The following is a 26125-nucleotide window of genomic DNA, read 5'->3' as shown; positions in this document are numbered from 1 at the left end:
CAGCTGAATGGGTGCCGGTCTCATCTCATATATAAAACACAAGCTTTTATTAAAAAAATATTAAAATAATAGAAATCCTCACAAAACAGCCCATAAATAACAAAAGCAGCGGCTATGGTAGACTTACCTAGAAAACGCTATTTCTCTGAAGTCCACAGGATCTACCTTGGGATATATAGTAGCGACAGCAGAACGGGCACCAAACGGTTAAGCTTTTCAGACTCTCAGGATGCTATGGGCCAGCCCCCTATATCCCCGCCTCCCGGCTCAGGCAATTCAGTTAGTTCCAAAGCTCAAGGCAGGAGCAGTTCAAGAGGGAGACCTATTCAGGTGAGAAGAACATACACACACTTCTATTCCAAAGGACAGGAAGAGGTTAGTAAGAGTACAAAATCTCAAATCAGGTGCCTCAGGGTGGGATTCCTGTGAACACTGTGGACTTCAGAGAAAGAGGGTTATCTAGGTAAGTCTACAATAACCTCTGCTTTCTCTATCAGGGTCCACAGCGATCCACAGGATCTATCTTGGTACGTCCCAAAGTAGATACTAGTGAAGGGGATGCTCCTGATTGCAAAGGAGAATCCTTCGCCCAAACGCAGCATCCTGAGAGGCAAATGTGTCAAAGGCATAATGTCTAATAAATGTGTTAATGGATGACCATGTGGCTGCCTTACAAATTTGATCAGCTGAGGCGCCATGGTAGGCTGACCAAGAAAGTCCTACCTTACGAGTAAAGTGGCCAGACACATTGGGCCTAATCCAGATCTGATCGCTGCTGTGCGTTTTGGAAGCACTGGGTGGGTGACCAGCATCCTCTAAGGACTACGAGAAAAGGATTTACCGGTAGGTAATTAAAATACTATTTTCTCTTACATCCTAGAGGATGCTGGGGTCCATTTTAGTACCAAGGGGATGTACCAAAGCTCCAAGTATGGGAGGGAGAGTGCTGAGACTCCTGCAGATCAGACGGACCAAACATGAGGTCCTCAGAGGCCAAAGTATCGAACTTGAGGAACTTAGCAAACGCGTTCGACCATGACCAAAAAGCTGTAAGCCGAGACACCCCGGGCATCCGCCCAGGATGAATCCAACTTACGAGTAGAGTGGGCCTTAACAGATTCTGGACACGGCAAGCCTGCCGTAGAATTAGCATGCTGGATAGTGAACCTGATCCAACGAGAAATCGTCTGCTTAGAAGCAGCACACCCAACCTTGTTGGCATCATAAAGGACAAAGAGAGAGTCTGATTTCCTGTGCCGAGAAGTCCTCTTCACATAAATCTTCAAAGCCCTCACAACATCCAAGGACTTGGAGGAAATTGAGGAGTCAGTAGTCAATGGCACCACAATAGGTTGGTTGATATGAAAAGTTGACACAATCTTAGGAAGAAACTGCTGACGCGTTCTGAGCTCAGCTCTATCTTAATGAAAAATCAAGTAGGGGCTCTTGCAGGAAAAAGCCCCCAATTCCGACACACGTCTAGCAGATGCTAGAGCCAACAGTGTGACCACCTTCCAAGTAAGAAACTTGACTTCCCCCTTCTGCAAAGGCTAAAACCAATCCGATTGTAGGAACTGCAGCACCACATTAAGATCTCAAGGTGCCGTAGGAGGCACAAAGGGTGGCTGGATGTGCAGACCCACTTTCAAGAAAGTCTGAACCTCAGGGAGAGCAGCTAATTGTTTCTGGAAGAAAATGGATAAGGCCGAAATCTGGACCTTAATGGAGCCCAAGCGTAGGCCCACATCCACACCCGCTTGCAGAAAGAGGTGAAACCGTCCCAGTTGAAACTCCACCGTAGGAAACTTCTTGGATTCACACCAAGACATATACTTCTTCCAAATCCAATTATAAGGTTTAGACATTAATCCCTTCCTAGCCTGGATCAGGGTAGGGATGACCCTCTTCGGAATACCCTTCCGAGCTAAACTCAGGCATTCAACCTCCATGCCGTCAAACGTAGCCGTGATAAGTCTTAATAGGCGAACGGCCCCTGTAGGAGAAGGTGCTCGCGAAGAGGAAGAGTCCTCGGATCCTCCAGCAGTAATTCCAGAAGATCCGCATACCAAGCCCGTCTTGGCCAGTTCAGAGCAATGAGGATTGCCTAAACTCTTCTTCTCTTTATTAGTTTGAGAACATTTGGAATAAGTGGAAGTGGAGGGAACACATACACTGACTGGAACACCCACGGAGTTACCAAGGCGTCCACCGCCACTGCTTGTGGGTCTCTCGACCTGGAACAGTACATCCAAAGCTTTTTGTTGAGGCGGGAGGCCATCATGTCTATCTGAGTTACTCCCCACCGACTTGTTACCTTTGCGAACACGAGGCCCCATTCTCCTGGATGGAGATAGTGTCTGCTGATGAAGCCCACTTCCCAGTTGTCCACTCCCAGAATGAAGATGGCTGACAGCGCCAGCATGTGCTTTTCTGCCCAGAGGAGGATTCTTGTCACCTGACATCGCCGCTCTGCTCTTCGTTCCGCCTTGACAGTTTATGTAGGACACTGCCGTTACATTGTCCAACTGAACCTGAATGGCCCGACTTGCAGAAGATGTGCCGCTTGTAGAAGACCGTTGTATACTGCCCTCAGTTCCACAATGTTTATCGGAAGGATGGATTCCAGACTTGACCACTTTCCTTGAAAGTTTACCCCTTGGGTGACTGCTCCCCAAGCCTTGCATCCATGATTAGAAGGATCTAATTCTGAATCCCGAACCTGCGACCCTTGAGAAGTTGAGAAGCTTGCAGCCACCATAGGTGCGAAATCCTGGCTTTCGGCGACAGGCATTTCCGCTGGTGCATGTATCCAGAAAATCCAGTTGGAAGGACAGTGTGTGGAATCTTCCGTACTGTAGAGCATTGTAAGAATCTACCATCTTCCCCAGAAAGCGAATGTACTGATGAACCGATACCCAGGCTGGCGTGACCAGTGTTAGGGTACAAGCGCCGGCCCAGGATGCCCCTCACGCGCCAACACAGTGTGTTCTGAGCCAGCCGGACCGCAGCCTGCGAGGGTTGCGCTCCCACACTTGTGCCGCCATACCCGCCGGCTTCCCTCTAACCAAGTCGCCGGCGTCATACTCACCACCTCTTCTTTCTTCTGCCTCTGTTAAGGGGTGGCGGCCGTGCTGCGGGAGTGATCAGTCACCTCGGGGGCTTGCGATCATCACCCTCAGGAGCTCAGTGTCCTGTCAGTGGAGATAGAGAACCATTAACTTCTAGAGTTGTTTCCTACTCCCCCCTTAAGTCCCACAAAGCAGGGAGGCTGTTGCCAGGAGCCTGCCTGTGACCTAACAACTCAGAAAACAATACAAACTAGAAAAACTCCTAAGAGCTCTCCTAGCTGTGACCGGCTCCTCTGGGCACCTTTTCTAAACTGGGTCTGGTAGGCGGGGCATAGAGGGAGGAGCCAGCCCACACTATCAAACTTTTAAAGTGCCCATGGCGCCTAGTGGACCTGTCTATACCCCATGGTACTAAAATGGATCCCATCATCCTCTAGGACGTAAGAGAAAAGAACTTTAGCTGTCAACCATTTGAGATCCACTCGAATCAGTGGTTCAAAAGGAGCAACTTGAAGTGCCTTGAGAACTCATTCTAGATCCCAGGGAGCTGTAGGGGGGAACAAAAGGAGGTTGAATGTGAAGCAATACCTGGAAAAAAGTGTGAACATCCTCTAGGTTAGCAATTTTCTTTTGAAATCATACAGATAATGCTGACACTTGTACCTTCAAGGAAGCTATACGGAGACCCTTGTCCATTCCTGCTAGAAAAGCTAGAATTCTAGAAACTCTAAAAGACCTAAGATCTAAACTTATGGCAGCACACCACAGAAAATAAGCATGCCATATTCGGTAAAAGATGTGAGCAGAGGATGGTTTCCTTGCATTGTTTGGATTACCTCATGGGAAAAACCTTTTGCCTTTAAGATGGATATTTCAAGAGCCATGCCGTCAGAGACAGTCAAGACAGATGTTTATAGAGACAGGGACCCTGAAATAGCAAATCTGGACGTTGAGGCAGAGGAAACGGTGCATCTACAGACATCCTCTGCAGATCTGTGTACCAATTTCTCCTGGGCCACCTTGGAGCTCTTAGTATCGAGGACTTTGCCCAACTTATGAGCCAGTCGTGATCCTGTACATAGGCTACTGTCAATTGGAGATGGCAATGCAAAGTTTCCTGGGACTGAGCCAGGATAAGCAAGTCGTGGAGATATGGGAAAATCCTTACTCTCTGACGACGGAGATGAGCTGCCATCACCACCATGATCTTGGTATATACCCTTGGAGCTGTAGCCAGTCCAAAAGGTAGAGCCTGGAACTGGAAATGCTGTTGGAGGATAGAAAACCTGAGATAACACTGATGAGAAGCTGCTATCGGTACATGGAGATAAGCATCCTGTATACCCAGGGACACCATAAAGTCCCCCGGCTCAAAAGCTAGAATAATGGACCGCAAGGTGTCCATACAGAATCGGGGCATCCAGATATATTTGTTCAGAGTCTTAAGATCGAAAATGAGTCGGTAAGATGCATTCGGTTTCTGAACTAAAAACAGGTTGGAATAGAAACCTCGTCCTCTCTGTGCTGTAGGAACCTGCACTATTACTCCTGACTGCAGCAAATTACGAAATGCGTCCTCTAAAGCCCTGGCCTTCGATTCCACCGGAGACGGGCTGGTACAAAATAATCTTTGATGAAGGTTTTTCCTGAAGGAAAAAGCATAACAGTGAGACACCGCTTCTTGCACCCAGATATCTGTGGTGGACTGCTGCCATACCTATGCAAAAATAATTCGGCCTCCCACCCTGGGTTCCCCCAGGTGGAGGCCCACACTATCAGGCTGATGGCTTGCTTTCTGGTTTAGAAGCTGCGCGTCTGGTTGACTAAGGCTGCTTGGTCTTAATCTTACCAGTTTTATCTCATTGAGGCTGCTTGCTGTAAACCTTTCCTTTTGCTTTACCATGAGCCCGAAAGCCAGAAATCTGGCTTATATGAAGAAGGAAACTTCACCTTTTTGGAGTCTGTCTCAGACACAAGAATATTATTTAATTCTGTGCCAAACAGTATATCTCCAACAAAAGGCAGAGGAGATTCCAGGACCTTCTTGGATTCCAAATCAGCCTTCCATGCTCGTAGCCAGATAGCTCTGGGAGCTGCTACCAAGAAGGCACAGCCTGAGAAGCTACTGTACCAATATCTAGGGCAGCTTCTTCAATAAAAGCAGCTGCCTGCTTTATACATGCACTATGGGGTAAATGTTCTCTTGTAGCTGATGAAAGATCTTCTTCCAACGTATCTCCACAGCCTGACACTGCTTTAGCCACCCAGGCTGTAGCCATAACTGGGCTAGTCACTGACCCTGCTAAGGAAACCACAGTCTTAAGAAAACCATCAATCTTTCCGTCAGTCACATCATTTAATGATGTTGAAGGCAGGGGTAATGTAGATTTATGCACAAGTCGCACTACGTGAGCATCTACCTTGGGAGGAACCTCCCTTTTTAACCAGTCTACAGTAGGAAAAGGATAAAAAGAACCCCATTCTTTGGGAATCTTAAACTTCTTACCGGGTGTAACCCATGCCTCTTGCATAATTTCTTTCAGCTGATCTGAGTTAGGAAATTCTGCTTTTACTGTTTTTGGACGTTTAAACACAGGAGCCTTGGATTTTAATACAGGCTCTGCTGCCTCCTCAATTGACAGAATTTACTTTACCGCCGCATTAAATTCAGGTATAACCACTGAAGAAGAGTGCTCCTCCTCTCATCTGAAAATTGTGTCGACAGTGTATCTCCGTGTCTATCTGACTTCCAATCCTTGGATAAATACTGTGACGCACTATATTAGCGGACCCTGATGCACCTAGCCTCGTAGGGTACAGAATATAGTGACAGTTATATCTGGGAAACACGGAGAGTGAAACCTCAGAGCAGATACAGGCACACACAGTCACAGGCAATGCAGAAATTATTACAACAATAAAGCTGCACTGGACTAGTATGTATATATATAACACAGCGCGGTCCTAGACCGGAGGTATATATCATCAAACACTGTCTGTATAACGACATGTAGAATACTCAAGTGTTTGTAAAGACACAGTGCTGTATACAGGCGGCTTTACAAGGGAGACCTTGCCCTGCAGTCCCGGAGACCAGCCGCAGCTATGCTTATAAGATGGCGCCCAGCGCCTTAGTCAGGTAGTGAGGGAGAGTGTGAGGAAGCTCCAGAGTGGGAAATCTGCAGTAAATGGTGCCCTGGGCCGGGGGAGGAGCTACAGGTCAAGCACTGGCTCCCCTATGCTGAACTTCCACCCGAAGTACTGTGAGCCTTATTAAATGGGGTGTTAGTACCCCTGACCTGTACTCAATATGCCCCGGTGATCTAGTGGGGTCCACGCCAGCGCCGCGACCCATGTGATTTCTTCGTTTTTTATTTGTAATAAATTAGCAAAAATCTCAAATTCACAGTTTTCATGTTGTCATTATGGGGTAATGTGTGTAGAATTTGGAGGGAAAAAATGAATCTATTCCATTTTGGAATAACGCTGTAACATAACAAAATGTGAAAAAAGTCAAGCGCTGTGAATACTTTCCGGATGCACTGTAGGTAGGAAAAAACATTACTGCATTACCTTAAACCAGCTACCGTATTCAGACACTTATTACACTACTCAATATCGCCAAGGGTAGGTAGGAACTCAGCACTGTATCACCTGCCTCAGGAGAGTGGGATACAGGTAGACTTAACCCCACTCCGTATTCCAGCACGTTTCTTACAGACGGCTGAGAGAATCAGACGCACCAGCGAACACAGCTGCACCGCGACTCTGACTGAACTGTATTGCAACAAGTGTCTCAGACGGAAGAGGAAAAAATAAGAATTTACTCACCGGTAATTCTATTTCTCGTAGTCCGTAGTGGATGCTGGGAACTCCGTAAGGACCATGGGGAATAGCGGGCTCCGAAGGAGACTGGGCACTCTAAGAAAGAATTAGGACTACTTGGTGTGCACTGGCTCCTCTCTCTATGCCCCTCCTCCAGACCTCAGTTAGGGAAACTGTGCCCGCAAGAGCAGACACAATAAGGAAAGGATTTGGAATCCCGGGTAAGACTCATACCAGCCACACCAATCACACCGTACAACTCATGATACTATATCCAGTTAACAGTATGAATAACAACTGAGCCTCACGAACAGATGGCTCATAACAATAACCCTTTAGTTAAGCAATAACTATATACAAGTTTTGCAGACAATCCGCACTTGGGATGGGCGCCCAGCATCCACTACGGACTACGAGAAATAGAATTACCGGTGAGTAAATTCTTATTTTCTCTGACGTCCTAGTGGATGCTGGGAACTCCGTAAGGACCATGGGGATTATACCAAAGCTCCCAAATGGGCGGGAGAGTGCGGATGACTCTGCAGCACCGAATGAGCAAACTCAAGGTCCTCCTCAGCCAGGGTATCAAACTTGTAGAATTTTGCAAATGTGTTTGAACCCGACCAAGTAGCAGCTCGGCAAAGTTGTAAAGCCGAGACCCCTCGGGCAGCCGCCCAAGAAGAGCCTACTTTCCTCGTGGAATGGGCTTTTACAGATTTAGGATGCGGCAGTCCAGCCGCAGAATGTGCAAGTTGAATCGTACTACAGATCCAGCGAGCAATAGTCTGCTTAGAAGCAGGAGCACCCAGCTTGTTGGGTGCATACAGGATAAATAGCAAGTCAGTTTTCCCGACTCCAGCCGTCCTGGAAACATATATTTTCAGGGCCCTGACTACGTCCAGTAACTTGGAATCCTCCAAGTCCCGAGTAGCCGCAGGCACCACAATAGGTTGGTTCACATGAAAAGCTGATACCACCTTAGGAAGGAATTGGGAACGAGTCCTCAATTCCGCCCTATCCATATGAAAAATTAGATAAGGACTTTTACATGACAAAGCCGCCAATTCTGATACACGCCTGGCCGACGCCAAGGCCAACAGCATGACCACCTTCCACGTGAGATATTTTAGCTCCATGGTCTTAAGTGGCTCAAACCAATGCGACTTTAGGAAATCCAACACCACGTTGAGATCCCACGGTGCCACTGGAGGCACAAAAGGGGGCTGAATATGCAGCACTCCTTTAACAAAAGTCTGAACTTCAGGCAGTGAAGCCAGTTCTTTTTGGAAGAAAATGGACAGAGCCGAAATCTGGACCTTAATGGAACCCAATTTTAGGCCCATAGTCACTCCTGACTGTAGGAAGTGCAGAAATCGACCCAGTTGAAATTCTTCCTCACACCAAGCAACATATTTCCGCCATATGCGGTGATAATGTTTTGCGGTCACCTCTTTCCTAGCTTAAATCAGCGTAGGAATGACTTCTTCCGGAATGCCCTTTTCTTTTAGGATCCGGTGTTCAACCGCCATGCTGTCAAACGCAGCCGCGGTAAGTCTTGGAACAGACAGGGCCCCTGTTGCAGCAGGTCCTGTCTGAGCGGCAGAGGCCATGGGTCCTCTGAGATCATTTCTTGAAGTTCTGGGTACCAAGCTCTTCTTGGCCAATCCGGAACCACGAGTATAGTTCTTACTCCTCTCCTTCTTATTATTCTCAGTACCTTGGGTATGAGAGGCAGAGGAAGGAACACATAAACCGACTGGTACACCCACGGTGTTACCAGAGCGTCCACAGCTATCGCCTGAGGGTCTCTTGACCTGGCGCAATATCTTTTTAGCTTTTTGTTGAGGCGGGACGCCATCATGTCCACCTGTGGCTTTTCCCAATGGTGTACAATCATTTGGAAGACTTCTGGATGAAGTCCCTACTCTCCCGGGTGGAGGTCGTGTCTGCTGAGAAAGTCTGCTTCCCAGTTGTCCACTGGCACATGATTTTCCGCCCATCGGAGAATCCCTGTGGCTTCTGCCATCGCCATCCTGCTTCTTGTGCCGCCCTGTCGGTTTACATGGGCGACCGGCGTGATGTTGTCTGACTGGATCAGCACCGGCTGGTGTTGAAGCAGGGGTCTTGCCTGACTTAGGGCATTGTAAATGGCCCTTAGTTCCAGAATATTTATGTGTAGGGAAGTCTCCTGACTCGACCATTGTCCTTGGAAGTTTCTTCCCTGTGTGACTGCCCCCTAACCTCGAAGGCTGGCATCCGTGGTCACAAGGACCCAGTCCTGTATGCCGAATCTTCGGCCCTCTAGAAGATGAGCACTCTGCAGCCACCACAGCAGCAACACCCTGGCCCTTGGAGACAGGGTTATCAGCCGATGCATCTGAAGATGCGATCCGGACCACTTGTCCAACAGATCCCACTGAAAGATCCTTGCATGGAATCTTCCGAATGGAATTGCTTCGTAAGAAGCCACCATCTTTCCCAGGACTCGCGTGCAGTGGTGCACCAACACCTGTTTTGGTTTTAGTTGGTCTCTGACTAGAGATGACAACTCCTTGGCCTTCTCCTCCGGGAGAAACACTTTTTTCTGTTCTGTGTCCAGAACCATCCCCAGGAACAGTTCAGGATCCAGCCGTGCTGTTGTAGCACTTCCTGAGCTAGTGCTACTCCGATCAACAACTTTTCCATGGACCTCGCCTTTATAAGGAGATCGTCCAAGTACGGGATAATTATAACTCCCTTTTTTCGAAGGAGTATCATCATTTCGGCCATTACCTTGGTAAATACCCTCGGTGCCGTGGACAGACCAAACGGCAATGTCTGGAATTGGTAATGACAGTCCTGTACCACAAATCTGAGGTACTCCTGATGAGGAGGGTAAATGGGGACAAGCAGGTAAGCATCCTTGATGTCCAGTGATACCATATAATCCCCTTCGTCCAGGCTTGCAATAACCGCCCTGAGCGATTCCGTTTTGAACTTGAACCTTCTTATATAAGTGTTCAAGGATTTCAAATTTCAAATGGGTCTCACCGAACCGTCCGGTTTCGGTAACACAAACATTGTGGAATAGTAACCCCGTCCTTGTTGAAGGAGGGGTACCTTGGTTATCACCGGCTTGTGAATCGCCTCCAGCACCGCCTCCCTGTCTGGGGGAGTAGTTGGCAAGGCTGATTTGAGGAAACGGCGAGGGGGAGACGTCTTGAATTCCAGCTTGTACCCCTGAGATACCACTTGTAGAATCCAGGGATCGACCCGTGAGCGAACCCACTGGTCGCTGAGGTTCCGGAGACGGGCCCCCACTGCCCCCTGGCTCCACCTGTGGAGCCCCAGCGTCATGCGTTGGACTTAGTGGAAGCTGGAGAGGACTTTTGTTCCTGGGAACTGGCTGTTTGGTGCAGCTTTTTCCCTCTACCTCTGCCTCTGGGCAGAAAGGACGCGCCTTTAACCCGCTTGCCTTTCTGGGGCCGAAAGGACTGTACCTGATAATACGGTGCCTTCTTTGGCTGTGAGGGAACATGGGGTAAAAATGTCGACTTCCCAGCCATCGCTGTGGAAACGAGGTCCGAGAGACCATCCCCAAACAATTCCTCACCCTTGTAAGGCAAAACCTCCATGTGCCTGTCCACTGCCGGGTTCATAATACTCTCCTGGCAGAAATGGACATTGCATTTATTCTAGATGCCAGTTGGCAAATATCCCTCTGTGCATCTCTCATGTATAAGGCTACGTCTTTAATATGCTCTACAGTTAGCAATATAGTGTCCCTGTCAAGGATATCAATGTTATCAGACAGGGAATCTGACCACGCAGCTGCAGCACTGCACATCCATGCTGAAGCAATAGCCGGTCTCAGTATAATACCTGAGTGTGTATAGACAGACTTCAGGATAGCCTCCTGCTTTCTATCCGCAGGCTCCTTTAGGGCGGCCGTATCCGGAGACGGTAGTGCCACCTTCTTTGACAAGCGTGTGAGCACTTTATCCACCCTAGGGGATGTCTCCCAACGTATCCTGTCCTCTGGCGGGAAAGGGTACGCCCTTAGTAACTTTTTGGAAATAACCAGTTTCTTATCGGGGGAAGCCCACGCTTCATCACACACTTCATTTAACTCTTCAGAACGGGGAAAAAAACACAGGTTGCTTTTTCTCCCCAAACATAATACCCTTTTTTTGTGGTACCAGGGTTAATGTCAGAAATGTGCAACACATTTTTCATTGCCGTAATCATGTAACGGATGGCCCTATTGGAATGTACACTAGTCGACCCTGGAGTCAGTATCCGTGTCGACATCTATGTCTGCCATCGGAGGTAGCAGGCGTTTTTGAGCCCCTGATGGCTTTTGAGACGCCTGGGCAGGCACGAGCTGAGAAGCCGGCTGTCCCACATCTGCTATGTCATCAAACCTCTTATGTAAGGAGTTGACACTGTCGCGTAATTCCTTCCACATATCCATCCACTCAGGTGTCGACCCCGCAGGGGGTGACATCACATTTATCGGCACCTGCTCCGCCTCCACATAAGCCTCCTCATCAAACATGTCGACACAGCCATACCGACACACCGCAAACACACACGGAATGCTCTGACTGAGGACAAGACCCCACAATGTACTTTGGGGAGACAGAGAGAGAGTATGCCAGCACACACCACAGCGCTATATATCACAGGGATGTACACTATAATGAGTGATTTTACCCTATAGCAGCTATAATATACAGTAATTTGCGCCTAAATTTAGTGCCCCCTCTCTCTTTTTTACCCTATTGAGCCTGGAAACTGCAGGGGAGAGCCTGGGGAGCGTCCTTCCAGCGGAGCTGTGAGAGGAAATGGCGCCAGTGTGCTGAGGGAGATAGCCCCGCCCCCTTCACGCCGGACTTCTCCCGCTTTTTTTATGGATATATGGCAGGGGATTTTACACATATATAGTCATAATGACTATATTATGTGTGTATTTTGCCAATATAAGGTAATCTTATTGCAGCCCAGGGCGCCCCCCCCCCCCCCAGCGCCCTGTACCCATCAGTGACCGGAGTGTGTGGTGTGCATTGGGAGCAATGGCGCACAGCTGCAGTGCTGTGCGCTACCTTAATGAAGACCGGAGTCTTCAGCCGCCGAGTTCCTGGACGTTCTTCTTGCTTCTGGCTCTGCAAGAGGGACGGCGGCGCGGCTCCAGGACCGGACGACCGAGGCTGGGCCTGTGTTCGATCCCTCTGGAGCTAATGGTGTCCAGTAGCCTAGAAGCCCAAGCTAGCTGCAAGCAGGTAGGTTCGCTTCTCTCCCCTTAGTCCCTCGTAGCAGTGAGTCTGTTGCCAGCAGATCTCACTGAAAATAAAAAACCTAAATATACTTTCTTTTCTAGAAGCTCAGGAGAGCCCCTAGTGTGAATCCAGCTCGAGCCGGGCACAGATTCTAACTGAGGTCTGGAGGAGGGGCATAGAGGGAGGAGCCAGTGCACACCAGGTAGTCCTAATTCTTTCTTAGAGTGCCCAGTCTCCTTCGGAGCCCGCTATTCCCCATGGTCCTTACGGAGTTCCCAGCATCCACTAGGACGTCAGAGAAATAGGATTTTAATTACCTACCAGTAAAACCTTTTCTCGAAGTCCGTAGAGGATGCTGGGGTCCACATTAGTACCATGGGGAATAGACGGGTCCACCAGGAGCCATTGGCACTGTAAGAGTTTAATAGTGTGGGCTGGCTTCTCCCTGTATGCCCCTCCTACCAGACTCAGTCTAGAAACTGTGCCCGAGGAGACAACATACTTCGAGATAAGGAAATACACAGAGAGTGGCGAGATTCATACCAGCTCACACAACAAGGCAAACCAGGCCAACATGCCGGAAAAACTCAGCAACAGCTGAAACAGTACTGAAACAGTAAAGAACGCAGAACTTACCTAGGAACCAGGCAGTATTGATCTAAATAACCACTGCAGGATAAAGAAGCGCTGGGCGGACGCCCAGCATCCTCTACGGACTATGAGAAAAGGATTTACCGGTAGGTAATTAAAATCCTATTTTCTCTTACGTCCTAGAGGATGCTGGGGTCCATATTAGTACCATGGGGTTGTACCAAAGCTCCCAAAACGAGAGGAAGAGCGCGCAGGCTCCTGCAGAACTGCTTGACCAAACATGAGGTCATCAGAGGCCAAAGTGTCTCGAACTTGTAAAACCTAGAAAACGTGTACGATCCAGACCAAGTAGTTGCTCGGCAAAGCTGTGAAGCCGAGACACCTCGTGCAGCCGCCCAGGAAGAACCCACCTTACGAGTAGAGTGGGCCTTAACTGATTTTGGACACGGCAATTCTGCCGTAGAATATGCATGCTGAATGGTGAACCTGATCCAGCATGAAATTGACTCCTTAGAAGCAGGATCATAGAGGACAAACAGAGAGTCAGATTTTCTGTGACGAGTCGTCCTCTTCACATAAATCTTCAAAGCCCTCACAACATCCAAGGCCTTTGAAGCAATGAGGACTCAGTAGCCACTGGCACCACAATAGGTTTGTTGATATGAAATGCTGACACAAACTTAGGAAGGAACTGTTGACGGGTCCTGAGTACCGCCCTATCTTCATGGAAGACCAGATAGGGACTTTTACCGGATAAAGCCCCCAATTCCAACACACGTCGCGCAGAAGCTAAGGCCAACAAAGTGACATCCTTCCACGTAAGAAACTTGACCTAAATTCCATGTAGAGGCTCAAACCAATCTGATTGCAGGAAATGCAACACCACGTCAAAATCCCAGGGTGCCGTCGACGCCACAAAGGGAGGATGGATGTGCAGGAGGACCCCATTCAAAAAGGTCTGAACCTCAGTGAGGGCAGCCAATTGTTTCTGGAAGAAAATGGATAAAGCCAAAATCTGGACCTTGAGGGATCCCAATCTCAGGCCCATATCCATACCTGCTTGCAGGAACAGGAGAAAACCTCCAAGTTGAAACTCCACCACAGGAAACTTCTTGGATTCATACCAAGACACATATTTTTTCCAAATGCGATGGTAATGTTTAGACTTTACCCCCTTCCTAGCCTGTTTCAGGGTAGGAATAACTGCGCTCTGAATACCCTTCCGAGCAAAGATCTGGCACTCAACCGCCATGCCGTCAAACGTAGCCATGGTAAATCCTGATAAGCGAACGACCCCTGCATTAGAAGATACTCCCGAAGAGGCCTTGGGTCTTCCAGCAGTAGATCCGCGTACAAAGCCTTCCTTGGCCAGTCCGGAGCAATGAGGATTGCCAGAACCTTTGTTCTTCTTACAAGTTGTAGAACTCTTGGAATGAGAGGAAGTGGAGGGAACACATACACTGACGGGAACACCCACGGCATTACCAGTGCGTCCACTGACACTGCTTGTGGGTCTCTTGACCTGGAACAGAGGCCATTATGTCAATGTGAGGAACCCCACACAAATCGGTTACCTTCTCGAAAACCTCCGGATGAAGGCCCCATTCTCCTGGATGGAGATCGTGTCTGCTGAGGAAGTCTGCTTCCCAGTTGTCCACTCCCGGAATGAAGATTGCCGACATCACCGCTGCGTGTCTTTCTGCCCAGAGGAGGATTCTTGCCACCTCTGACATTGCAGCCATGCTCTTTGTTCCGCTTTATCGGTTTATGTAGGCCACTGTGGTCACGTTGTCCGACTGCACCTGAACAGCCCGATACTGTAGAAGGTGTGCTGCTTAAAGAAAGCCTTTGTAGACGTTGTGCCAGGATGTTTATTGGAAGAAGGGATTCCTGACTTGACCACCTTCCTTGGAAGGTTTCCCCTTAAGTCACTGCTCCCCAACCTCTGAGACTTGCATCCATGGTTAGAAGGATCCAGTCCTGAACCCCGAACCTTCGGCCCTCCAGAAGGTGAGGCAGCGGCAGCCACCAGAGGAGTGAAATCCTTGCTTTCGGCGACAGACGTATCCTCTGGTGCATGTGTAGGTGAGATCCCGACCACTGGTCCAGGAGATCCAGTTGAAAGGACCGAGCATGAAACCTTCCGTACTGCAGAGCCTCATAGGAGGCAACCATCTTCCCCAGAAGGCGGATGCACTGATGAACCGACACCCGGGTAGGCTTCAAGACATCCCAGACCATTGACTGTATCACCAATGCTTTCTCCATTGGTAGAAACACCCTTTGCACCTTCGTGTCGAGGATCATACACAAGGAAAGACAGCCTCCTTGTCGGCTCCAGATGAGACTTGGGAAGGTTCAGGATCCAACCGTGCTCCCTGAGCAGATGCGTCGTGAGAGCACTGGACCATAACAACCTCTCACTGGACGACGCCTTGATCAGCAGACCGTTCAGATATGGAATTATGTTCACCCCCTGCTTGCAGAGAACCATCATCTCTGCCATCACCTTGGTGAAGACCCTCTGTGCTGTGGAAAGAACAAATGGCAGTGCTTGAAACTGATCGTAATCGTCTAACAGTGCAAACCTCAGATAAGCCTGATGCGGTGACCAAATCGGAATGTGGAGGTGCGCATCCTTGATATCCAGGGACACCAGGAACTCCCCCTCCGCCAGAACTGAGATCACTGCTCTCAGAGACTCCATTTTGAACTTGAACTCCTTCATATAAGGGTTCAGCGACTTCAAGTTCAAAATTGGCCTGACCGAACCATCTGGTTTTGGTACCACAAAAAGGTTCGAATAGTAACCCTTGTTCAGCTGATGAGGCGGAACTGGAACAATGACTTCTGACATTACCAATTTTTTTATGGCGTCCAGAAGGATTCCCTGTCTGCCGGCAAAGCCGGCAAGCCTGACATGAAGAATCGGTGAGGTGGAAGAGTTTGAAACTACAGCCTGTACCCCCGGGACACAATATCCAGTACCCAGAGATCTAGGCTGGACGACATCCAGACGAGGATGAAATGTCGGAGTCTCGCTCCCACCTGACCGACCTCCAGGCTGTGCGGTCCACCGTCATGCTGCAGATTTTGATGACTGCAGCGTCCCTGATGTGACCCAGCGTCAAAAGCACGCTTTCCCTATCCAGGGTGCCTATTTCAGATGACAAGTGATCTGCCCACTTTTCAATAGCGCTACTCACCCATGCCGATGCCACGGCAGGTCTGAGCAGCGTACCCGTAGTGACATAAATAGATTTCAAGGTAGTTTCCTGCTTACGATCGGAAGGATCTTTAAGTGCTGCAGTGTCCGGGGATGGTAGCGCCACCTTCTTGGACAAACGCGCCAGGGCTTTGTCCACCGTAGGGGAGGATTCCCACAGTAAACTATCCCCCGCGGGAAATGGATACGCCATAGAAATCCTCCTGGGAATCAGTAGTCTCTTGTCAGGAGATTCCCAAGCTTTTTCAAAAAGAGCGTTCAGTTCATGAGAGGGAGGAGACATTACCTCAGGTTTCTTTCCCTTAAACATACAGACCCTTGTCTCAGGAACAGTGGGGTCTTCTGTGATATGTAACACTTCTTTTATTTCCACAATCATGTACTGAATACCCTTAGCCACCTTAGGATGTAACTTGGCATCATTATAGTCGACACTGGAGTCGGAATCCGTGAAGGTATCTGTGTCTGCTATCTGGGTAAATGAACGTTTCTGGGACCCTGAGGGGGTCTGAGATTGTGACAAAACATCTCCCATGGATTGTCTCCATGCTTGGTTCTGAGCCTCAGATTTGTCCAACCTCTTGTGCAACAAAGCCACACTTGTATTTAAAACACTCCACATCTCTACCCAATCATCAGTCGGCGGTGCCGACGGAGTCACTCCCTCATTCTGGTTCAGCCCCCACCACAGCCTCCTCCTGGGAAGAGCATTCAGCCTCAGACATGTCGACACACGCGTACCGACACCCACAAACACACTGGGCTATAGGGGACAGACCCACAGTAAGGCCCTTCAGAGAGACAGAGAAGGAGTTTGCCAGCTCCCACCCAGTGCCTCACCGGTCTGAAAGAATTAAATAATGCCCCAGACCTATAAGCGCTTTTATATAATAGTAACCAATACCAAATTTCGGTGTGCCCCCCCCCCCTTGTTTTTTGCACCCTGTTACTTGTGACAGCAGTGAAGGGCCAGGAGCAGCGTCTCTGCAGCAAGCTGTGGAGATAAAATGGCGCTGGTTAGAGCTGCAGGACGAAGCCCCGCCCCCTCAATGATGCGCTTGTGTCCCGCTTTTCTTTATACTGGCGGGGATCTGTATACAGTGCCTATGCACTGTATACCAACTTGCCAGTCTCAGTTAGAGGTTTTATTGCTGGCCAGGGTGCCCCCCCCTGCGCCCTGCACCCATGTAGTGCCTTGTGTGTGTGGGAGCAATGGCGCGCTGCGCGGTACCTCAAGGAAGAACTGAAGTCTTCTGCCGCCTCTCAAGTCTTCTTGCTTCTGCTACTCACCCAGCTTCTTACTTCAGGCTCTGCGAGGGGGACGGTGGCGCGGCTCCGTGAACGAACAGCTAGGCTATACCAAGTGATCAGACCCTCTGGAGCTAATGGTGTCCAGTAGCCTAAAAAGCAGAGCCTTTGAACTCACAGAAGTAGGTCTGCTTCTCTCCCTTCAGTCCCACGAAGCAGGGAGCCTGTTGCCAGCAGCGCTGCCTGAAAATAATAAACAAAAGTCTTTTTTAGAGAAACTCTGTAGAGCTCCCCTAGTGTGTGACCCAGTCTCCTCTGGGCTTAGAATCTAACTGGAAGAGGGGCATAGAGGGAGGAGCCAGTTCACGCCCATTAAAGTCTTAAAGTGCCCATGTCTCCTGCGGATCCCGTCTATACCCCATGGTCCTTTTGGAGTCCCCAGCATCCTCTAGGATGTAGGAGAAAGGAATTTAATACCTACCGGTAATTCCTTTTCTCGTAGTCCGTAGTGGATACTGTGAAACTGTACTTTCATACGGGTATAGATCGAGTCCACTGGAGCCCGGCACTTTAAAACCTTTAGTGTGTGTGTGTGTCTGTGTGTGTGCTGGCTCCTCCCCTCTATGCCCCTCCTATCAGACTCAGTCTAGGAAAACTGTGCCCGAGGAGACGGACATACCACGAGAGAAGGAATAAATACAACAGCGGTGAGGCAACAAGCCAACACACAACCAAAATAAAAAGAACAGAGGATAGCAACACCAGGATAGCACAGCTATCCCAACAACATAATGGGACTGCAACGGCGGACCAACCAAATACTTACTCAAGTAAGCAGGAATCGAAGCATTGAGGCGGACGCCCAGTATTCATTACGGACTACGAGAAAAGGAATTACCGGTAGGTATTAAATTCCTATTTTCTCTAACGTCCTAGTGGATTTTGGGGAACTGTACTTTAGTACCATGGGGAAGTCCCAAAGCTCCCAAACGGGTGGGAGAGTGCTAAAACCCCTGTAAAACCGCCTGGCCAAACTGAAGGTCATCCCTGACCAAGGTGTCGAACTGATAAAATTTCACAAAAGTGTTCAAACCAGACCAAGTAGCAGCTCGGCACAACTTCAAGTCCGAGACACCCTGGGCAGCCGCCCAGGGCATGAATAGACGTTGGCAAAGGCAGAGCCGCCGAAGTATTGGCCTGTTGAATGGTCAACCTGAGCCAACGAGCAATGGATTGCTTGCAAGCCGGACGACCAATCTTGGTGGCATCATAAAGGACAAACAGCGAATCATATTTCCGATGAAGAGCCGTCCTCTTGACATAAATCTTCAGAGCCCTCACCACATCCAAGGACTCTGGCCCAATGGAAGCGTCAGACAACACCTGAACCACAATGGGTTGATTGACATGAAGGACGGGTCCTGAATTCCGCCCTATCTTCATGAAAAACCAAATAAGGGCTCTTCAGGATAAGGCCCCCAATTCAGAGACATGTCTTGCAGACGCCAACGCCAATAACATCACCGTTTTCCAGGTGTAAAATTTTAACTCCACCCTATGTAAGGATTCAAACCAATCCAAGTGAAGAAAGGACAGACCCACATTGAGATCCCATGGAGCCGTGGGAGGTATGAAACGCGGTTTGCATATGAAGAACTCCTTTTAGGAAAGTTTGTACTTTCCAGCAACATGGTAAGTTGTTTCTGGAAGAAAATAGAGAGCGCCGAAATCTGGACTTTGATGGAGCCTAAACATAGGCCCATATCCACTCCCGCTTGCAGGAAAAGTATAAACGACCAATTCTAAATTCCACGGGAGACACCTTTCTACTCTCACACCAGGAAACATACTTTTTCCAGATACGATGATAATGTTTTGATGTCACCATCTTCCTGGCTTGGACCATGGTAGAAATAACCCGGGAGGGAATACCTTTTCTTGCTAGAATCACCCTCTCAACTTCCAAGCGGTCAAATGTAGCCGCTGTAAGTCTGGATAGACGAACGGAACTTGTTGAAGAAGATCCTTTTGGAGCTGTAGAGGCCAGGGATCCTCCAGAGCCATGGTTAGGAGGTCAGAGTACCAAGCCCGTCGAGGCCAATCCGGGGCAATTAGAATTGCTTGAACGCTTTACCTTCTTAGTAATTTTAGAACCCTTGGGATTAACGGTAGAGGAGGGAACAGGTACACAAACTGGTACGTCCAAAGCGCTGTCAGCGCGCACACTGCTACAGCCTGCGGATCCCTTATTCTGGAACAGTAATCGTATAGCTTCTTGTTGAGACAAAAAGCCGTCAGATATATCTGAGGACAGCCCCACCAGTGAATTAACAGTTGAAATACCTAGGGATGTAGGCCCCATTCCCCCGGATGGAGGTCGTGTCTGCTAAGGAAGTCCGCTTCCCAGTTGTCCACTCCATGAATATGGCTGAGATGGCCCTTGCATTGGCCTCCGCCCAGAGTAGGCATTTGACACTTCTCGCATCGCTGCTCTGCTTCTTGTTCCCCCTTGTTGGTTTATGTACGCCACCGCCGTGGCGTTGTCCGATTCCTCAGGAGATGGGAAGCTTGCAGAAGGGCATTGTAAACTGCACTGAGTTCCAGGATGTTTATCGGCAGAGTAGATTTCTGACTTGACCATATCCCCTGGAACTGGGCCCCTTGGGTCACAGCCCCCCCAACCCCGGAGGCTGGCATCCGTTGTCAATATAATCCATGATTGGATATTGAAAATCCTGCCTTCTACCAGGTGAGGAACTTATAGCCACCATAATAGAGAAATCCAGGCTTTCGGAGATGAGTTCACCTCCTGATTCATGTGAAGGTGAGACCCCGACCATTTGTCCAGCAGATCCAGCTGAAATGGCCAGGCACGAAATCTGCCGTATTGGATTGCCTCGTAAGCAGCAACCATCTTGCCCACCAAACGTATGCAAAGATGTATGGACACCTTGCAACAACAGAGCACTTAGCGGAGCAAAGTCTGGATAACCAAGGGCTTGTCAATCGGAAGAAACACCTTTTGAGACACTGTATCCATTATAATTCCCAGGAATTGGAGACGTTGGGTCGGATCCAGGTGAGATTACTGAAGGTTAGGATCCACCCATGATCCGTAAGCAGGCGAGTCGTCAGATCGATGCTGTGCAATAGACGCACCCTGGACATAGCCTTTATCAGGAGATTGTCCAAGTAGGGGACTATGTTGACTCCCATCCTGCGCAGTGGCAGCCTCATCTTCGCCATGACTTTGGTGAAGACCCTTGGAGCTGTGGATAGGCCAAAGGGCAAGGCCTGAAACTGGAAATGGTCGTCCAAGATGGCAAACCTGAGGTAAGCCTGATGAGGCGGCCACATGGGAATATGTAGGTAAGCATCCTTGACATCTAGGGATACCAAGAATTCCCCCTCCTCCGGACCGGACACCACTGCCCGCAGGGATTCCATCTTGAATTTGAACACCCGCAGATACGGGTTTAGAGACTTCAGGTTTAAGATGAGTTGCACCGAACTGTCCGCTTTGGAACAACAAAAAGACTGGAGAAAACCCCCCGTTTGTGTAACGGAGGAGGTACTGGAACCACCACCCCTGTCCGTAAAAGTTTTTGAATGGCCTCTTGCAAGGTAACTTTTGCAGCGGGCAGAATTGGTAAGCCCGATTTGAAAAATCTGTGAGGAGGAAGAGCATTAAATTCCAGCCGGTATCCCTGGGAAATGAGATCCCACACCCAAGGATCCCAGCAGGACTTCGCCCACACGTGTGCATTTGCAGGTTTACGGGAATTACCACGAGATCCTCTCGGAGTGGTGAAGACTCCTCGGCCCCTGCCTCTGAACCTTGCTACGCGAAAGGACTGCAAGGAGGGTGGAGCGGCCGGCGGCAAATAGGTAGACTTACCCGCCATTGCCTGGGAAAGCAGGTGGCACAGCCGCCGGCAGATAGGTAGACTTGCCCGCCATTGACTGGCAAATCCATTTATTTAATTTGTCCCCAAACAAGGCATCCCCTGTGAAGGGAATATTTTCTACACCCTTTTCGGAATCAGCATCCCCTGACCACTGACGCAACCACAGAGCTATGCGTGTCGAAACTGCCATAGCAGTAGTGCAGCCATTTATCTTACACAATTCCTTTATAGCCTCGCTCATAAAATTTGCAGCAACCTGTATGTTTTCCAGTACAGTAATGACCTCATCCTGGGGCAGATTGTCTAATCCATTAATAATATTATCGGACCACTTGACCATTGCCCTGGAAAATCCACCCACAAACTGTTGTGGGGCACTGTGCTACACCCGCTGCCATATAAATTGCCTTGACAGTGGTCATCCGACTCTTTTAGGGATATACCCCCTGGCACCAGCAGTACCAATTTCTTAGACAGCCTGGACGTATCCACTGACGGGGGTTTTCCCATACCTTCTTCAGCTGGGAGGGGAAAGGTAGCTAAAAACCTCTGAGGAATTTTACATTTCTTATCAGGGTTTAACCATACTTCCCTAGCCAGTGAGTTTAACTCTTTAGAAACAGGAAAAGTTGCTGAGGTCTTTGGTCTTACATTAAAGCACAACTTCTCATCTGGTTCTGACTCCTGATCCGGAGTGTGAAGAACCTCTCTTACCGCAAAAATGAGGGCCTCCACCCCTGGAGAAAAAGAGAGCTGTTCTCATCCATATCATCATCCACATCAGGCGGATCAGAATCAGACTGGAGCACCTGTGGCAGTGAGCGTTTATGTGAAACCAACAGAGGGGGCTGAAAAGCCTTTCTGGTATCTGCTGCTTTTGCCATAGAATCAATAGACTGTTTTAACACCTGTCTCTCCTTTTTAGCTGCAGCTAATCTGAATTAACATTCTGATTCATGCTTTAAAGGTATCAAGCCAGTCAGGTACCTGTGAACTGTGTCCCTGAGGCGATACGGACCATTGCTCACACATGAGGGACCCCACTGATGAAGGGGTAGAGTTACAAGCAGCACACATAACCATGTCAACAGACATCTTGACACAACTGTAATACAGCGCAGCTCACTGGAAAACACCCCCACACAGATCCTAGAGAGCCCCTGGAGTGACACTGAGGAACGGAGACCAGCACACAGAACACAGTGTGTGAAATAATGTGTATAACCTGATAAAAGTGCAGAGGCCCTACCGCTGTAGTGCTCACCACCACCTATGATCCTCTGGTACCGGTACACAGTCTGTAACAGCGTGGGTTTGTGGAGGAGCAGCATGCATGCAGCCTTGATATTCCGCAGCAGGAAATGGCGCCTTCCCGCCTCTGGTCCAGCTCCGGGAAGCCCCGCCCTTTGCAATGGCGTGCAGTCCCTCACATTATTATACTGACCATGTGTAAATTTCATATAGATAACAGCATAGACAAGCCCTATGGGGCAGTGAGCACTGCGGGCATGAGCCCTGAGCCAGTTTTGTTGCAGCGGGCACCGCAGCTCATGGCCCGTGACCGCCACGCAACATGCCGCCAAACTGCAACGGGGACTCACTAACCAGGACCCCGGTGTAATACTCATAGCACCTTGATCTTTTGTATCTGTTAGAGGGTGGCGGCTTGCTGCTGGCGTGGGCACACATACTAACGATGTGTGATCAGCACCTCAGGAGCTCAGTGTCCTGTCAGCTGGGATTACGAACCATTAACCCTCAGGAGGTTGGTTCGGTTTCCCCTCTAAGTCCCACGAAGCAGTAACTACCTGAAAACAATAAACTAAAACAAAAATTAAAGGAAACTCTCTGGAGCTCCAGAGAGATGCACCCGGTTCCTTGGGCACATTTTTCTAAACTGAGTCTGGTAGGAGGGGCATAGAGGGGAGGAGCCAGCACACACATACACACACTAAAGGTTTTAAAGTGCCATGATCCAGTGGACCCGATCTATACCCCTATGAAAGTACAATTCCCCAGTATCCACTAGGATGTTAGAGAAATAGCAGGTCATGGCAGGAAACTCTGCGGACACTGGTCATGAACTGGGAGGAGGTACGACCAAGGGAGCGTCTGACTCCCCACTGCTGCCATCAACCTCAGGGATAACGGCCTCTACTATTCCCCAGAACCTATGATCTCTGAGGTCTAGCGCTGGTGCACCCGATGTGGCAGCAGCATCAGCGACTGTCCGGTAGTCTCCACCTGAGACAATAAGGCTGCGTTATACGCATCTTAAACCGCTGATCGGTAACAGACGCCTTACCTTCTCCCGTTCTACGGCCGCAGCCTAGGATAATCAGTACATCCAGTCTGAAGCCCGCCGAAACAGCAGTGTACTCGGAGGTAACAGTTGTCGCAACCCGACAGAGTTGTTGGAGCATCTTTATTAAGACGCATAGAGAGATCACTCATAAAAAGAAAAAATACTATAAAATAACAAAAGCTTGTGGCTGCAGAAATTTTTTTTGTAGCCCAACTGTTCTAGTGGCCCGGCTCCTGCCGTACCAAACTAAAACTGATTTCCCTGAGCCGGGAGGCAGGGATATAGGGGGCTGACCCACTGCATCTTGGGAGTATGAAAATCGTAATTGTTTGGTTCCCGTTTCACTGTCGCTACTATATATATACGTTATGGTAAGAACTTACCTATGATAATGGTATTTCTCCAAAGTCCACAGGTTCCACAGGATAACAATGGGATATGATGGAGCGATAGCGGATTGGCACCAAACAATCACAAGCTTTCAGTCCTCCCAGGATGCAATGGGCTCGTCCATATATCCCGCACACTAGCTGAGGCAAATCAGTTTATTCCAAAGCATTTAGGCAGGAGCATTATGTAAAACCCTATTAAGGCGAGAAGACCACACACGCACACCCTTCCCTACAAGAGGGAAGAGGTTTAGTGAGTGTAAAGATTCTAAAATCAGATGCATCAGGGGATCCCTGTGTAACCTGTGGACTTAGGAGAAATACAGTTATCAACGGTAAGTTCTTACCATAACCTATATTTCTCCGGCTGGGTCCACAGGTTATCCACAGGATGACAATGAGATTTCCCAAAGCAACCCTAGTGGCGGGGACGCTTCTGATTGAACAGGAGAACCCTATGCCCGCATTAAGCATCATGAGAGGCAAAGTATCCCAGCATAATGTCTATTGATTATGTTAACGGAAGCCATGCGGCTGCCTTCCAATCTGTTCTACTGAAAAGCACCCTGTTGTGCTGCCCATGAAGGACCTACCTCATGAGTAGTGTGAACAGAGACATTAGCCAGAACAGGGAGATCCGCTTGAGATTATGCTTGCGAAGACCTTATTCGAAGCTATCTAGCCAGCCATCTATTCTTATGGAGTCCATAAAGAATGAAGAGAGAATCTGCCTTTCTGATGGCACCGGTATGATTCACGTAGATCTTAAATGTTTTGACTACGTACAGTGACGCATCTCCCGCAGAGAAGAAATGCTACCTGAAAAGGACGGGACTACCATATCTTCATTAAGGTGGAATACAACCCCACGTTAGGAAGATACCCAGACCTAGGTCTGGGAACTATTTTACCTGGATAAAAAAATCCAGAACTAGGAAACGACATGACAGCGTTCCTACATCTGATGCTATAATCAGTAAAAACAGTACCTTTGTTGTCAACCATTTAAGATTCACCTATTAAGTGGTCCCAATGGGCAACTTGAAAGGACCTATAGGACTAGACTTAAGTCTTCTGTAGGTGAAAAAAGCGATTGAATGCGCAGCATTCCCTGAGAAAAGTGCGCACAACCTGTAATTTTGGCAATTTACTTTGGAATCATACAGTAAATGCCAACACTTGCATTTTCAAGAAAGCCATCCTCAACCCCTATTCTTTCCTGTATGAAGGAACGGCAGAACTCTGGACACTCCTAAAACTTTCGGGTCCAAGCCTCTTTCAGTGTTACCAATGAATATACCATATTTGGTAAATATGAGCTGAGAAGGTCTTTCCTTGTTCTGAGCATAATTTGAATTATTTGCAAGAATCCTCTGGAGTTCAGGATACAGATCCAAGAACCACGCTGTCCAAGACAGTTGATGCAGATGTCTGTAACAACCAGGACCCTGTATGAGTGGATGTGGGCGTTGAGAAGCAGAAGTGGAGCACCATTCCCTGCAAATCTTAGTACCAACGCCTTCAGTATCAAGCCGGAACCATTAGATCACGGCACTTACCTTATTTCATTTTCCCCACCATCCTGACTTAGCAGAATTGATTGGAGGACACACATAAGTGAAATAAATTCCCATAGCACCCACAAAGATCAGTCCCTGATCCTGGGTGACCCGTATTAGTGTACCCAAGTCTGAACCGACCGTTAAGCCCATTTGTCTACCGAAATGGAATGTCGAGATGAGAAACGCTTCTCAATCTAAGACTCCTAGTCACTTGCTACGGAAAACCTGAAAGATTGAGTTCTGGCCACTTTTGTACGTGACCTACCTCCTTCCTTTTTATCTGCGCTTTCCTCTTGAAAAGTTGAAATACGCTAATGTCGTAGCCTCGTCTGGCCAGACGTGGACTGGTTTTCCCTTAGGAATGTCCTTTACCCAAACAATACCATGTATAGGCCTGAAGTGTAAACAGACTTATTAACAGGCAATTTACTTCTGTGGTCTATTGTCCCTAGAATATTCTTCTGGACAGTGACCCCTGAAGACTTCCATATATTGTCAGGATACTCCAAACCGATATCCAAAATGATATCCCCTGTCTAGATGAGCTGTCTGTAGTCACTAGGCCAATGACCATCCTTAACTCTTCTGACAGTAGCTTGTTCACAGATACCACACCTGACACTTACAGGTGGTTTTTTACCCAAAGACCAACCATACAAACATTTGTGTAGCTTCCAAGGACATCTGAGATTGGGCATCTCCAGTGTGACTCGGCTGCCGATAAACGAGATACTGTAGAAGCCCT

At 48.7% G+C, this 26125-nt stretch overlaps 1 protein-coding gene across 1 annotated transcript in view; it reads right to left on the bottom strand.

The window, feature by feature from the left end:
• LOC135057126 (uncharacterized) overlaps positions 1-26125 on the bottom strand; it is a 184155-nt gene that overhangs the window by 137046 nt on the left and 20984 nt on the right.

The sequence above is a fragment of the Pseudophryne corroboree genome, chromosome 3 (assembly GCF_028390025.1).
Source record: "Pseudophryne corroboree isolate aPseCor3 chromosome 3, aPseCor3.hap2, whole genome shotgun sequence".
Lineage (NCBI taxonomy): Eukaryota > Metazoa > Chordata > Amphibia > Anura > Myobatrachidae > Pseudophryne > Pseudophryne corroboree.
Note: the sequence above shows the minus strand (reverse complement) of the source record. Positions and strands in the feature narration are given on the sequence as shown.